The sequence below is a fragment of the Helianthus annuus genome, chromosome 3 (genome assembly GCF_002127325.2).
Source record: "Helianthus annuus cultivar XRQ/B chromosome 3, HanXRQr2.0-SUNRISE, whole genome shotgun sequence".
NCBI lineage: Eukaryota > Viridiplantae > Streptophyta > Magnoliopsida > Asterales > Asteraceae > Helianthus > Helianthus annuus.
Window position 1 is genome coordinate 123862173 of NC_035435.2, and position 16537 is coordinate 123878709.

Here is a 16537-nt window from a genome sequence, read left to right on the forward strand (position 1 = left end):
GGATTGGTTTTCTGATGGATTCATGGTGTCTTGAATTGCTTTTCCTTTCAAAGCTGAACGAAGAAGCAGATTCTGGCGTGCTGTCTTTTCAATTTCGGGATCGAACAAGAGCGGAGAGGATCTTCCTGAAAACCGAGTATGCATGCAAAAAGAGATCACCTGCACACAAGTAAACAAGAAAACAGAGCGTAATACCGAACAAGACAAAACTAAATAAAAAGAAATATTTTTGGGTTTTTATGATTTTTTTTCAAAAACAATAAAAGAAACGACTACTACTAAACTAACACTAAGCGCACGAATTCCCCGGCAACGGCGCCATTTTGATGACTGTCGTAAGGGTCAATCAAAAACCTAAATAAGCTACGTAGATAGCGTAAGTAGGGTATCGTATCCACGGGGAATCTGTGGTCAGTGTCACGTTTTTAACTAAGAACTAAATTATCTAAATTGGGGTTTTGATGAAGTTGACTGTAAAAGCTAAGAAACTAATTAAGAGAGTTGTAATCAATACGAGAAAGAATAACCTCTACCCGGAATCCCAATTACCCGTTTAACATCAAAACCTGTTTACTGATTCAAAACACCACATAGACATGGCCTCAGAATTAATGAATCTGATCAGTTATCAAGGATAGTTTTTAAGATTCACTATGCCACCTAATAACCCGTTCAATTGTATCAACTACCCGCCAGTTTACCAACCCGCTAACAACGCAAGAAAGTTGCCAATACGCTTAATAAACAACAAATAATTCAAACACAATAAACGTTGACCAAGAATCCAACACGAGTGGTCAAGCTGTACAAGTTATACGAATCCGTAAACAAGAACTAATGCAAAACAATGTAAAAGTTCATCCAAGTAGAAGTTACAAGAGAATTAGCCGCGCATCATGGTCATTGTTGCTTCAGAATTTGCCAGAAATTGATTAAGCATGAGCAGGTTGCTTCCAAGATCGAAGAAGATGAAAAGTAATTGCCCAAAAGTGCTCCAAAGCGTCCTCCGGCGGCTGCGTAGTGAATATCCCACGTTTTTTCTCGAACTAGGTTAAAATCACAATTTTTCCGCGCTATACCACTCTCGCGCCACGCGACAGCTCACATAACCTCCCTCGCGTGGCGCGAAGAAGCTTAGGTTGACTGATCCTTGACTTCCACCTGTCGCGCCACGCGACACCTTGCATAGACTCCCTCGCGTGGCGCGAGGGAGTATGGTTTCCAGCATTTCCGCTTCCTCACTCCATATTGCCTTGTAACACCCGTTTTCCAGCTTGAATGGTCATGGTACTGCATTTACGCGCTGTTAAGCCTGAAAAACCCGACAACCAATAAGTACACAAATCACTATGAATAAACACACTCTAATGCTTAAAACCGACACAAACTATACATAATATGACGTGTTTACACCCGCACATCAATGCTCAAGATCAAGCTTCAAATGGCAAACGAGGCTGAGGATCCTTATTTTGACCAGTCTGCCTGGAATCAGGAGGCTTGGAAGCTGAAGGAGCTGGATGATGAAGAGGAAGTTGAGGAGGTCTTGGCAATTGAGGCTGGTAGCAGTGGGCAGAAGGATCAAGTGGAAGGAGCAGCTGGTGGTGATGATGATGTAGCGAAGGTGTAGGCTGCAACAATGGGCGATGATGGATTTATCTAGACGCGGCCGGAACCCATTTTTTATGGTTTAATGTTTTTGGTTTGATGATGTTTTAAACAGTGGTTGGTCTGTACTTGAACAATAGTATTAGGGCTAAGGATCACTGACCTTTGAACAATATGGGGGGTAACAAAGGTGGATGGGCCCTTCTGTTTGTGGAGGATGAAGCCTTTGGTGCCCCTCGCCTTTAATTTTCTGCACTTAGACTTTGTTAATATAGACACTCTTTACCTACCCCAGCGGACGGGTACTGGTCCCATTGCCTTTAACTGCACCAGGATAATCGTGCCCTGCTGGCGAAGGTAGTGGATACTTTAAACTAGGGACAAGCCCAAAAATTGGGGATAAACCCAAAAACATGGGACAAGCCCATAAAACTTAGGAGACTTCTGTGGATACTTGATCCTTTGTCAAGGATGCGTCAATCTAATTGGCCTGTAGGAGGGAGATCACAACTGACCCCTTGAGACCTTCTCGGTAGGAAGTCTTATCCTGCTCACATTGGAGTTGGGCGGCGTCCATCTTGGCTCGAGCATCTTCGGCGGCCTTGTTGATAGCAGCTTTGGCTTCTTGGGTCATGGCTTTGAATTTGTCTTCATAATGCTGAGATTGTGCCTTGGCGATCATCCCTTGGTCAGCAATGGTTTCTTCGGCTTTTTTGAGATTGATCTCCAGCATCTTGTTCAGCCCACAAGCATCCTCATAGAGGAACATGAGACGTTCCAGACCCTACAACCGAAAGCACAGGCATCAATATATATATATATATATATATATATATATATATATATATATATATATATATATATATATATATATAAAATAACCAGTATATGCTGCAGGATATAGGTTAAGGATACGAACCTGATTAAGAAAGCCAGTCATGAAGCCACTGGACTCAACAAACCCGTGGTTCTCAAAGGGGAAGGTTTCAGATGAGGCAGGAGAGTCAGTTTCCTTTCTTTTTCGGGAACTTGAGGCACGTGGCTTGGTAGCAGGAGAAGGCTTGGGAACAACTGCCGATTTAGGACCGGATGCTGGTTTGGAGGTAGAAGCAGGTTTGCTGGGTTCTTTCTTCACTTGAACAGGAATGGCATAACTGTCCAATTCGTCGAGATCAAAGATCTCTGGAGCTTTGACTGGTGCTGCTAAACAGGGAAGACATCTAAAACTTTACTCTTGTCTCTTACTTTTATATTAATAAATGTGCAAAATATATGAGATTCTTACCTGACATGTCTGACGAGGAATACTGGCTTGAACTCGGAAGATGCTGTGAAAAGGATCTGTCACAATCAGGCAACTGGTAGATCCGGTTAATTCGTTCTTGAGATTCTTCAGAGAGAGGAGCTAACTCTTTGAAGTTTGCTGCAAAAAGAAAAGTCAGGATATAAGTCAGGATACATTACCAGGATATGTTTGGGGATATCTAAAAACCCTAAACCCTACCGGAGGTCAACCATTTCACCGGAAGGCTTTTTCCCTCGGGAATGGAATCCCGTCTAACAAAGAAGAATTTTCGTTGCCACCCATCCTCGTTTTTTGAAGCTTTGAGGATGAGGGGATTGCTAGAGGTTGAAAAAAGCAAGAAGCGACTATTGCCGTGAGATCGGAGGCGGTAAGCAAGAGGAAGGTCTTCGATACAAAGATCGGGGATGTGAAGGGTTTTGATTTGGTTAAGCACAATCAGCACTCTCCAGACCATAGGCATCGTCTGAGCAAAGCAGAGACCGGTAATCCGAAAGAACTCCATGATGAACTCCGGGAATGGATATCAGAGACCAAGAGAAAAAGGATATGATGAGAAGCAGATCCACTCCTCGGAACATACGTCGGAACGAATGCTCCGGTCGAATGGACGGATAATTGCTGTGTCGGAAAAAGCACCGGAGGTTCTTAACGCGTTGATATCTGCGTTATCGAAGGAGCACACCTCCTTCTCGGGGTTTTTCAGCAAGTTCTGGTTAACGAACGACGAAGTAGACTCGCCGGAGTGGGAACGTGTTCTGGTGGCCATCGGAAAATCTGAACGAAAAAGTTAAGAGATAGAAAGAGAGAAGTACCTGAGAATTCTGAGAGAGATGTTGGTATATCAACAAGAAAGAGAGAAGATATAGGGGCTAAATGGATAGCCATTGAGTGAAAAACGCGTTGGGAGTTGCACAATGTCACTTCAAGGGTCATTCTGGTTTAATTACCTCGATACACGGAATAAATCTTAAAATATATCCGTTGGAGTTGGTATACCAACAGATATATTTTGGGGACAATTGTTATAGGCCATTTTCTGAACGTATATCTTGACTAATATTCTGATTATGATTGTTTATTTGTAATCAGGATACTGGACGGGATATTGCTAATAATATCTCGAGGTATATTGAATTAATCACGTGCAGGTTAGAGGCTGGAACTTGCTAACGGTCAATTGGACTTCTTCTCCTCAAGACTCGGGCGTATCTGTTAAGGGAGAGACGTTGAACCCGAAAGACTGGGTCTACAACGTTCAGCTAAGGAATATTCGTTGGATCCCGGTTTTAGAGGATAGTTAGTTGCTTTATCTTTACTATAAATAGATGGGGGCGGATCAGTTTAAGGCACACAATTTTTCACTAACACTCTCGTACACTTTCACTCTCTAGCTTACTGCGATCACCACACTTGTATCCAAATCATATTGTAACACTTAGTCGATCCGCACCACATCCTGCACTGTATCCTGAAGTTTGAAGTAATAAGAAGAACAAGGAAGCTGCGATTGTCAGCTCCCGAGGTTTTATGCCGGAGATCTAGATTGATCAAGGGCTTTCCTCGTACATCTCGTGTCAACCCCTTTACTTTTTGCTCATTGTTTGATCGTAGATACAGCTCAATATCCTGAGCCGTATCCTGAATACTGTTTTTCTAAACAACTTAACCAACATATTTTCAACACACTTTTTAGCACACTACCTCACTTAACTAATTTGATCACTTAATTACTTCGGTAATTTTTGACCAAAACAGGATCCTGGATCCTTCTCTTTGTAATAAAATAACTTAAAGGATTAAATAAAAGAGAATCAGACCATTACCAGAATGGGGATCATATATCCTCTAAGGATCCTTAATATGTACCAAACATGAAGATAGCCAAGGATCTTAGATCCTTCTCACATGAAATATCTCTTCAAATAGACATCATTCCAATCTCTTGGTAGCAAATCACCTTCCATTGTTAATAATCGATATGCCATCTTTCCTGCCTCAGCTTCAATAAGATAGGGGCCTTCCCACTTTGGTGCTAATTTGCCATCAGCAAGATTTGTGGTATTTTGGAATGCTTTCATCAACACCATATCACCAACTTGAAACTTTCTGATCCTGACATTCTTGTTATAAGCTCCAGCCATCCTTTGTTGATAACTAGCCAATCTTATCCTTGTTAAATCCCTGAGTTCTTATATGGTATCCAAGTATTGAACCAAGTTTTCAGCATTTCCTTCAGGATCACGGATGCTTGTTCTAGCAGTGGGACCACCATCTCTGTAGAGATCACTGATTCTGCTCCAAACACAAAAGAAAATGGAGTCTGGCCAGTAGCATTCTTGGGAGTTGTTCTATCAGCTCATAACACATAAGATAGCTCTTCTGCCCATTTTCCTTTCTTGGATCCAAGCTTCTTCTTCAAGTTGTTGATGATAATCTTGTTTGATGATTCTGCTTGACCATTAGCTTGTGGATGGACTGGTGTTGATGTTATCATCTTAATCCCCCAGCTGTCACAAAAGTTAGTAGTTCTACTCCCAATAAATTGGTATCCATTATCACAAACAGTTTCAGAAGGGATACCAAATCTGGTAATAATATTTCTTTTAATAAAGGATATCACTTCTTTTTCTCTAACTTGTGCAAAGGCTTCAGCTTCTATCCACTTGGAAAAATAATCAGTCATGGCAAGCATAAACACTTTTCCTCCTGGTTCTTTGGAAAGTTTGCCAACTATATCCATTCCCCATTTCATAAATGGCCAAGAAGAGGATATAGGTTGCAGGAGCTCTGCTGGTTGATGAAGGATATTGCTATGTCTCTGACAAGCATTACATTTATTTGCATAATCTATAGCATCCTTCTTCATAGTAGGCCAATAGTATCCTGTTCTAAGGATCCTTGAGAACAGTGCTCTGCCCCCAGTGTGGTTTCCACAATCTCCTTCATGAAAATCCTTTAGGACTTCTTGAATTTCAGGATCCTCAATGCACCTTAGATATGGACCTGCAAGAGATCGTTTATATAACATGTTATTTAATATTGTAAATTAAGATACCTTGACTTTGAAAGCTCTAGGATTTTCTCCTGTAGGAATCTCCCCATGTTGTATATATCTCAAGATTGGGAGGATCCAGGATCCTGAATGTGATTGTGCACCATCACTAGGTATGATTGCAGAATCCTCTCCTATTTCCATAGCTGTGTGACCCTCAATAGCAGGAGCCAAAATGTGGATGATGGGAATTTTAATATCCTCTGGAATCTTCAATGATGATCCAAGATTGGCCAATGCATCAGCTTCTGCATTATCTTCCCTGGGTACCTGTAACAACTGCCACTAAAATCAATAATTAGGACGATAATTAGTCAATAAGAAAACCCTAATTGAGACACCCAAGTAATTCTGCACTAACCCTAAAATTTTCAGAATAATCAGAATCAGGATCAGGGCCCTAAAACTCAAGGGGGTTAAACCCTAATCGATAATTATCCTCCGAAAACACTGTCTAAATTGAAATTCATCGTACAAGCAACTCAGCAAGGCTATGTAGGTGACGGGGCTACCCTACCCTAAATTGACATCCCAGGCGATACGCGGCAAGTGCCACGGATTCTTCCGCGACACGCGGGAGGTGCAAATTTCGGGTATAAATAGAGGGCCTTGGGACTTGAATTCTGACACTGAAACGACGTTAAAATTCTAAATGTCCGCTGAGATATAGTCGAAATACTATAAACACACACACGATTCACGAAGTGCTGCCGCAATCAGGGTAATAACTCGATCGCTATTACAATTCAACGTCCGATCGATTATAACTATCCAACGATTGTCCGAGTGCTGCTCAAATTGAGCTTATACTTTGTTATTCATTGTGATTTCGACTTGAATGTTTGAGTGCTGTTCGAATTCGGACTATGCTCTGTCATTCGTTGTGAATCCATTGGATTGTTAAGTATCGCACTTGATAATAGTTGTGAGGGTTTAATCTCGTGAATTGACGTAACTGCTGAATTAGTTACTAATCCCGTTTGTGTGTGCATTGTTATTTAAATTAGGTTAGAAGGCTAATCAGTAAAGCTTATACTCTGCTCGTAAATCTGCAATGTGAGTCATTCTCTTTTTATCAACTGTTTTACAAAACTCCAAGTTATTTTCAAAGTTATAATTACAGGGATTAAGTCTTTGTAATCACCAAGTTACAGCCGGTATGTGGGGTTTTGTATACATTACTTATTTCCCGTCACACTTGGACAACGAGTTAGCCAAGGGGTGATCTGACCACAGTCACAGACACCATTTGGACAACGAGATAGCCAATGGGTAGTCGAGTGACAAGTACTGTGGGTAGTTGGTTTGAAATCAGAAACATTGTAATTCCCCTTAATACTGTAAATTAAACGAGTCGTTTTAGTAAACTGAATGATTCACTCAGTATTTCCCCGCTGACAAAACCTTTTTCAAACATGTTTCAGGTGATCTGGTGTGAGCAAAGGAAAGTGCCACGGAGCACTCCCAGCTTAGAAAAGTGGCTCAATGTAAATAAATAAAATGAACATGTTTTGAAGATAAAGATTTCCCTGGGAAATCACATTATTGTAAAATACGGGAATTTATCCCTAAGTTATGAAACGAGCAGTTTAAATTATTGAAAGATCCTGTTTTAAAAAGACTTCCGCTGTCACCTAAATTAAATACCACGGGATTCCTGTCCCGCGACCCCTGAAACGGGTCAAACCGGGTCGGGGACCGTGACAGGAAAAGGTGGTATCAGAGCCACTGTTTTAAGCTTACTGATTAAGCTCACTGTTTTAAGTACTTAGGAAAATTTTAATTGCCATTCTGTGAAAATGTGTGCATTGATGCGTGTGTAGTGTAATATATTTTTAGAATATAATTAAGCCCTTTTTATACCTTTAGCCAACTTTTAAATTTATAAAACACGATATTTACTAACACTAAACACACATATGGGCAAGTGCACCCATCGTGAACGTAGTATAGTGTTGGTAAGATACCGAGGTCGTCCAAGGACACAAGAGCTTTTAGTACCGGTTTATCCTCAACGTCTAATCAAATCAAAAAGTTAGAAAAATGTTTTTAAACTAAGAAAATAAAAACTAACTAAATGCTGAAAAATAAAAATAAAATAAAAACAGATAGACAAGATGAATCACTTGGATCCGACTCGTGTATTAGTATAACCTTTGATTATTTTCGCACTTTTGCACTTGTTTAAGAGATTATCTTAGTTATTGTAGTAGGCCCCTTTTTTGAAGGCGACGTTACCCTCAACCCAGTAGTTTGAGTCAGCAAGGATACAATCCTAAAGGGTTGGATTATTGGAAGATAATGAATTAAGTTATTAATGCGAATTATGGTAGGCCCCGCTTTTGGCGGTGACGTTACCCTCGGCTAAGTAGTCTGAGTCAGCAGGGATACAGTCCTAAATAGCCGGGTTATAGTATTAATAGTAGTTAACTTATGAGGGGGTCAAAGAGTTTGGATCCCCGCCATCCAATACCTATGGGCATTGAAGGAGATCCTACTAAATTTGACCCAGGTCCCTTGCAGGACCTCTAAACGCTGAACAAGGGCAAGACCCTTACCAAACCGTTCCCTTAACCCCCGACCAGGTAGCCAACATACCTCCATATAGACCGTGGAGATATGAATGGTGAAAATCTTTTATTTTATATAGACATTAAAATAATGCCAAGACACCACGGACAAACGATAAGGAAAGATCACCTTCAACATAAGTAACTAGTTATTAAAGTCATTAATACAAAACCAAATAAAAAGTGCAAAAGATTAAAAATAAAAAGTATTATACTAAACACTTGTCTTCACCAAGTGATGTAAGAGACTTAGGCAAACATGGCCTTGATTGTCAAGAACTCTTACAATCAATCTTGGATCCCGAGACGACTCACACACTCTACGATGGACAATGGATGATGGTGGTGGATGATGGTGTTATGGTGGTGGTGGGTGGTGGATGAAGTGTGAGAGAGGCGGTGTGCCAAGGGATGAGTTGAAATGGCTCCAAGCACTCCTATTTATAGGCTGAACAGAAGCCTGGGCACGGCCCCGTGTCCGCTGGACACGGCCCCGTGCCCGTCTGACACTCTCTCTCTTCATTAATTGTAATTCGCAATTACAATAAATGCACCTGCAGCACTCTGACCACGCCCCCGTGTCCGCTGGGCACGGCCCCGTGGTGGGCAGTAGAAGCTTCTATCACTTTGTCTTTTCTGCCAGGGCTGACCATCCTGGACACTGCCCCGTGCTCGCTGAGCACGGCCCCGTGTTGAGCTGGACACGCCCCGTATCCGCTGGACACAGCCCCGTGTTCAGCTGGGCACAGCCCCATGCTCAGCTGGGCACAGCCCCATGCTCAGCTTTCTTCTTGTTTTTGCTTTGGGAGATGTTGTCGAGGAGTCGGGCATGCCACGTTTCTTCCTTTTCTTTGTATTTATGTTGGATTTGGCTGCATTTTTGCTTCTTTTGTTCATTTAAGCTCTTTTAACCCTGAAAATACAAAAGGAAGACAAAAGCACACTTTTTCCAACATTAGTACTTAAAAAGGGTTAGTTTTATGGCTCATTTGATGTAATTTATATGTTGCATTTTACTCACATCAAATACCCCCACACTTGATCTTTGCTTGTCCTCAAGCAAAACTCTTTAATATGTGGCTTACACTCCCAAATGGAATGGGTAGAAGAGAAGGTTTTGGGCTTGTCTTGAGTGTCGGGAATCCAAGATCTTTATTGGGTTTTATTTTTATACTATTTACAATCCTATTCGTTATGATTTATTTAGAACGTTTCATAGGATAAATTACTTATTAGGGCATAGCATGCCTTTTTAAAATTTCATTTATATACAAGTTCACATACCTCACGGGGGATCACTCAACACTCGGCCGAAGGTGTATTTTTAGTGAATCACTCGAGAGCGGCATGGAACTTATTCCTACCATAAGCTTGCCAAGCAATCTATCCTCCTCCTTTTTAACTTTATACCTTTGTAAATATCAAGAGGACTTTTTGGGTGAAGGGTTAGGCTTGGGCTAAAGGTGGGCGGTTGGGTTAGTGGTTAGTAAAAGGGCGAAAAGCGTAAAAAGCGTCGGTTTTCGTAAGACTTTTTTTTTTTGACTTTTTATTTTAATGAAGCAATTTTTCAAACAAAGTTATTTTTGATAACCTTGTTTGTTTATTTCTTTTGGCTTCATTATTATCATCATTTTTCTCTCTCTCTTTTTTTTTAATAAGGAATTCATAAGAAAAACCGCGCTTTGTTACTAAAATAAAGGGTTTAAAATGAAAAAGGGGTTTTGGTGGGAAAAAGGGTGTTTGTTTTGGGTTAAGAAATGAAAAGGTTTAGGCTCAAAGGGGTTAACTAGGGGGGTTTTGGGTAGGCGGTAAAAAAAAAGAAAAATAATGGTGTAGAAATAAAAAGGGTTAGTCCTAATGCCTCCATCATTTACTTACTCGGGTTTAAGTTGGTAAGGACCGGGAATGTATCGTCGTGGCAAGTTCTAGAGTCGTAAGAAACCAAGCGGCTATTCACACAAGAAACGAAAAATGAGCATTTAGTTTAAAGATGTATATTTGTATGCTCAATAAAGGCTCAAAACTCACTTTTGTGGGAATGGGTTTTTATGTGATCAAGTATATATAATTAAATTTTAACTAAGCTTGTCATGCCGTTTCATAATTTTCTTATGTTGGTTCTTTTTATCACGACGTTATAGGTTGTAAATTTGTAAAAATATAACCTTTTTAGAATTTTGAAATTCCCAAATTAAACCAAGACAAGTAAAAAAAATGAAAAGTTTTTGAAAAAATTTGGGGTGTTTAGCGGTTCCAATAGAGTTTTGAGTAAGGCTTGTAATTAGGACTTGCAAAATTCAAGGTTTTAGCATCCCCCCACACTTAAATTACACATTGTCCTCAATGTGTCCCAAAAATAAGATTTTCGGTTGATTAGAATGTGTAAAAGTGGGTTAAAAACAAGATTTTATGGCACTGGGTAGTTGAACACGGGATGGTGTTGGCTGAGCACGGCCCCATGTCCAGACTGCCAGTACCAAAAGTAAACAGAAGGCTGGGCACGGGGGCGTGTTCAGTGAGCACGGCCCCGTGTCCAGATACCTGAACTGGGCATTTCTACAGAGTTTTGGGCACCGGGGCGTGTTGGGTGAGCACGGCCGCGTGCTGAACTTGCTGTAATGAAGAAAAATCGCCGGAAGGCTCTGTTTTTATGTATGGGGTGTTGGTTCAAGCTTCCCTTAGTATCCTTCACCATCCCGAGTGTGTTTTATTCCTGAAAATTAAAAACTAAACTAGAAAACATAAAAGTTAATCTAAACTAAACTACGGATAGTTCCGCGGAATGCCTCCGTGGTGCGCCACGTTTATAAGGGTCCTTGGCTAGACCCTCCTTATCGGGTGGTTCTGGCTCATCTTCAATTAGGGGGTCATTATTGCCAAAAGGATATTTCATTGAGCGCTCAAGATCTATGCTCCTTTTGAATGCCCCTAATTGAAGAGGTAGATTGTTGTACTTCCGGTTTTTCAAAGCTTCATGAGTTTTTTCAAAAGGTCGTCCCAACACTAGAGGAGCTTCATCAAGGATGACAAAGTCGGTTGGGATTACCATTTGATTTGTTTGAACCAAGATATCCTCAACTACACCGATTGATTTTATGATTTTCCGATTAGATAGAAAAATGGGTATTTGAAGTGGAGCAAAATCACTAATACTTAATTTTTCGAAAATGTAGTTAGGCATTATGTTAACACAAAGATCTTTATCAATGGTGATATTACTAATAAAGGAATTTTGAAAGAAACATGGAACCGGTGTAATGTTAATTTCAAAAGGATCTTCTTTTATTAGTGAAGTTTGATCATTAGTTAACTTAACACTCACTATTTCTTCGATTTTAGCACTAGTGTTTAACTCTTTTAAAAACTTGGCATGAGGTTTTACTAAACAATGATTTTCGAAAGTAGGTGACAAGAGATTAATTTCTTCAAAATTAGACTCTTCTTGTAATTTAACGTTATCGGACTCACCTTTTTCGTTGTTTAACTCATGTGTCAGTTTTTCACTTTCTTGTTCTTCCATTTTTACACTTTCAACTATCTCTACGTTATTATTACAATTTAATTCTTCTCTTGCGCGGGACTCCTCTTCCCTTGCGCGAGATTCTTTCATGTAACGTTCGATAGTTTTCATGTGTTTTAATATCCTATTGGTCACTTCGGTGAAAGAAAAAGAATTTGGATCCTCAAAGCTTGAATCCGGTTGTTCGATCCTTGGCTCCTCATAGTACTCATATGAAGTAGATGGTTCACCCCATTGTTCTTCATTGTAAGTATATGATGGGTAAGGGTCGAATCTTTGTTCTTCATAGTACTCATATGAGGTGGGTTGTTCACGCCATGGTTCCTCATAATAAGAGTATGAAGGTGGTGGCTCATATCTCGAGTCTTCAAAGTATGAGTATGAAGGCTCATACCTTGGTTCATCAAAATATGAGTATGAGGGAGGAGGTTCATACCTTTGGTCTTCATAGGATGTGTATGAAGTTGATGGCTCGTACCTGGGCTCCTCATAATGGTTGTATGAATTGGATGGTTGATATGAGTTATTATATTGAACCGAGCGTGTGTTACGACAATTAGTGCAATAATTACCCCTATAATCATCCTCATCATAGGTGTAGTTGTAACCTCCTGAGTATTGATCCATAAGAATCACTCAGCAGACCACAACTGAGTCTCGGGACCAGAAAACAAAAATAAAGACGGAAACAGAAGCTGGACACGGCCCCGTGTTGGGTGAACACGACCCCGTGTTCAGGGTCTGTATCTGGGCGTTTTAATAAAAGTTACTGGTCACGTTGAGCACGGGGGCGTGTTCAGTGAGCACGGCCCCGTGTTCAGACTCTGTATCTGGGTATCTAACTAAAAATATGCAGCACGGGGGCATGTTCAGTGAGCACGGTCCCGTGTTCAGGCTACTGTAAATGCAAACTAAACTAAAATGCAGAAAAATGTGCGCGCATTTTGAAAAAAAAACTGATTAGGCCGTCGATTTTAAGCTTTCTTAAAATCCTTGTGTCCCCGGAACGGCGCCAAAAACTTGATGCGTGTGTAGTGTAATATATTTTTAGAACATAATTAAGCCCTTTTTACACCTTTAGCCAAGTTTTAAATTTATAAAACACGATATTTACTAACACTAAACACACATATGGGCAAGTGCACCCATCGTGAACGTAGTATAGTGTTGGTAAGATACCGAGGTCGTCCAAGGACACAAGAGCTTTTAGTACCGGTTTATCCTCAACGTCTAATCAAATCAAAAAGTTAGAAAAATGTTTTTAAACTAAGAAAATAAAAACTAACTAAATGCTGAAAAATAAAAATAAAATAAAAACAGATAGACAAGATGAATCACTTGGATCCGACTCGTGTATTAGTATAACCTTTGATTATTTTCGCACTTTTGCACTTGTTTAAGAGATTATCTTAGTTATTGTAGTAGGCCCCTTTTTTGAAGGCGACGTTACCCTCAACCCAGTAGTTTGAGTCAGCAAGGATACAATCCTAAAGGGTTGGATTATTGGAAGATAATGAATTAAGTTATTAATGCGAATTATGGTAGGCACCGCTTTTGGCGGTGACGTTACCCTCGGCTAAGTAGTCTGAGTCAGCAGGGATACAGTCCTAAATAGCCGGGTTATAGTATTAATAGTAGTTAACTTATGAGGGGGTCAAAGAGTTTGGATCCCCGCCATCCAATACCTATGGGCATTGAAGGAGATCCTACTAAACTTGACCCAGGTCCCTTGCAGGACCTCTAAACGCTGAACAAGGGCAAGACCCTTACCAAACCGTTCCCTTAACCCCCGACCAGGTAGCCAACATACCTCCATATAGACCGTGGAGATATGAATGGTGAAAATCTTTTATTTTATATAGACAGTAAAATAATGCCAAGACACCACGGACAAACGATAAGGAAAGATCACCTTCAACATAAGTAACTAGTTATTAAAGTTATTAATACAAAACCAAATAAAAAGTGCAAAAGATTAAAAATAAAAAGTATTATACTAAACACTTGTCTTCACCAAGTAATGTAAGAGACTTAGGCAAACATGGCCTTGATTGTCAAGAACTCTTACGATCAATCTTGGATCCCGAGACGACTCACACACTCTACGATGGACAATGGATGATGGTGGTGGATGATGGTGTTATGGTGGTGGTGGGTGGTGGATGAAGTGTGAGAGAGGCGGTGTGCCAAGAGATGAGTTGAAATGGCTCCAAGCACTCCTATTTATAGGCTGAACAGAAGCCTGGGCACGGCCCCGTGTCCGCTGGACACGGCCCCGTGCCCGTCTGACACTCTCTCTCTTCATTAATTGTAATTCGCAATTACAATAAATGCACCTGCTGGGCACGGCCCCGTGGTGGGCAGTAGAAGCTTCTATCACTTTGTCTTTTCTGCCAGGGCTGACCATCCTAGACACTGCCCCATGCTCGCTGAGCACGGCCCCGTGTTGAGCTGGACACGCCCCGTGTCCGCTGGACACAGCTCCATGTTCAGCTGGGCACAGCCCCATGCTTAGCTGGGCACAGCCCCATGGTCAGCTTTCTTCTTGTTTTTGCTTTGGGAGATGCTGTCGAGGAGTCGGGCATGCCACGTTTCTTCCTTTTCTTTGTATTTATGTTGGATTTGGCTTCATTTTTGCTTCTTTTGTTCATTTAAGCTCTTTTAACCCTGAAAATACAAAAGGAAGACAAAAGCACACTTTTTCCAACATTAGTACTTAAAAAGGGTTAGTTTTATGGCTCATTTGATGTAATTTATATGTTGCATTTTACTCACATCATGCATTAACTGACTAATTGTTAAAATTATAGTATGGGTAAACAAAAGATTTCTGCTATCTACCACAAATTGGATAGTACACCTAAAGAACCAGGAACCTCTTCCTCCAAATCTCCCACCAATTTAGAAGAAGGAATCTTTGTCCGTAAGGCAAATTATGAAAACCTTCTTACCCCGGGGAAAAAGGAATTCAATTCTTAGAAAGGGTCAAGAGAAAAAGAAACCCCAAGCCAAGAGAGTGAGGTTTAATCCAGAAGACCAGGAATTAGACAATTTAGATGAAAAATGGGCAAACCTGTATATGCTAGCTACTGTAGCAGAACATGCAAAATCTTTAAAACCCTAAGTTTAGTAACAACACTTCCCAATAAATAAATAAATAAAATCTGAGTGTGTTCTCCTTCCTGTTATGTTGTACAAATTAAATGTGCAATAAAAATGTTTATTTGTTAAACTTTGTTCCAAAGTTTTAACTTAGCATTTTGTGCATTTTGCATATATGCTGCTCAGCATGAATGAGATGTCGGAAGCATTTCAGAATCTCAACCTCTATCCAGTGCCAATTGAAGTCTCCCACAACTTCACTGGTTACATTGCTGACATAGAGGAACCGCTGGAATTCCAAGCTCCACCGCTGGAAAAAGCAAAACCTAAAAAGAGAAGAAGATATGTAGGATGGAGGAAAGTGCGCAGAAGGAAACCTAGGAGACTCCCTAAAATAGAAAATCCTGTAAGTGTGAGCAAGGGAAAGGAAATAGAAAGCGGAGAAAGTTCCAAACCAGCAGGGACAGAAATAGGGATAGACCTAAAGCAAAAGGGAATAGAGATCGGAGAAAGCTCTAAACAACCTGAGGAAATCACATTCCAGGACGAAATAGACCGTCTACTAGATAATTGTGATATACTAGAGCCTATCAACGATAATCTCTTCTCTTACCCTGTTACAGCCCAATTCCCAATAAACCTAGAACCAGCTATTCCAGACCCACTAGTCCACACACGACCGTTAGGCCAAATGGAGGAATGGTGGACCAATGACTGGCAATTCCGAAATATAGTCAATAGTCCCTATAGTTTTCTCCCACAATTTGATCCAGAACCTATCCCTAATCCGCCAATGAGCTATGAAAATTTAGCTGAACTGCGTCAGTTTGGTGAAGAACTGATAGGCACCGGGAATAGGATCTGGGAAATGGGGGAACAAATCTCCTGGAAGTACGACGAGAGGGAGCGTCGTTACTGAAACTGCCAGTGAACCAAAAGATAGGAGGGGTTTGGAGAAGTTTGTTTGTATTATAACTAATATAGTAAAACTGACTCTGTAAAATGGGCAATAAAACAATGTAAGATAAACAGTGTGTATTGAAGCAGGTATAATATATAAAACAAAAGAAAAGTCGAGGCATCGACAATTTTGGCTATGCTTGCATGTTATAATGATTTATGTGTTTATCTGTGATTTTGTTATCAATAATTAGACACTAACAATTCCTACTAATTAGCAGATGGAAAATGCTAATAGTGAACCAATTAATGAAGTAAATCAGTCTGAGCAAAATCAGGAAGATCAATATATTACTAGACAAGATATTGAAAACTTTATTGCTCGAGGGATAGCCAATGCTATTCCAGAAATTGTGGCTGCTGTTCAAAAACCTGCCAAACCACAACAATTAATTCCTAGTAAACGTACTCCGGAAGAT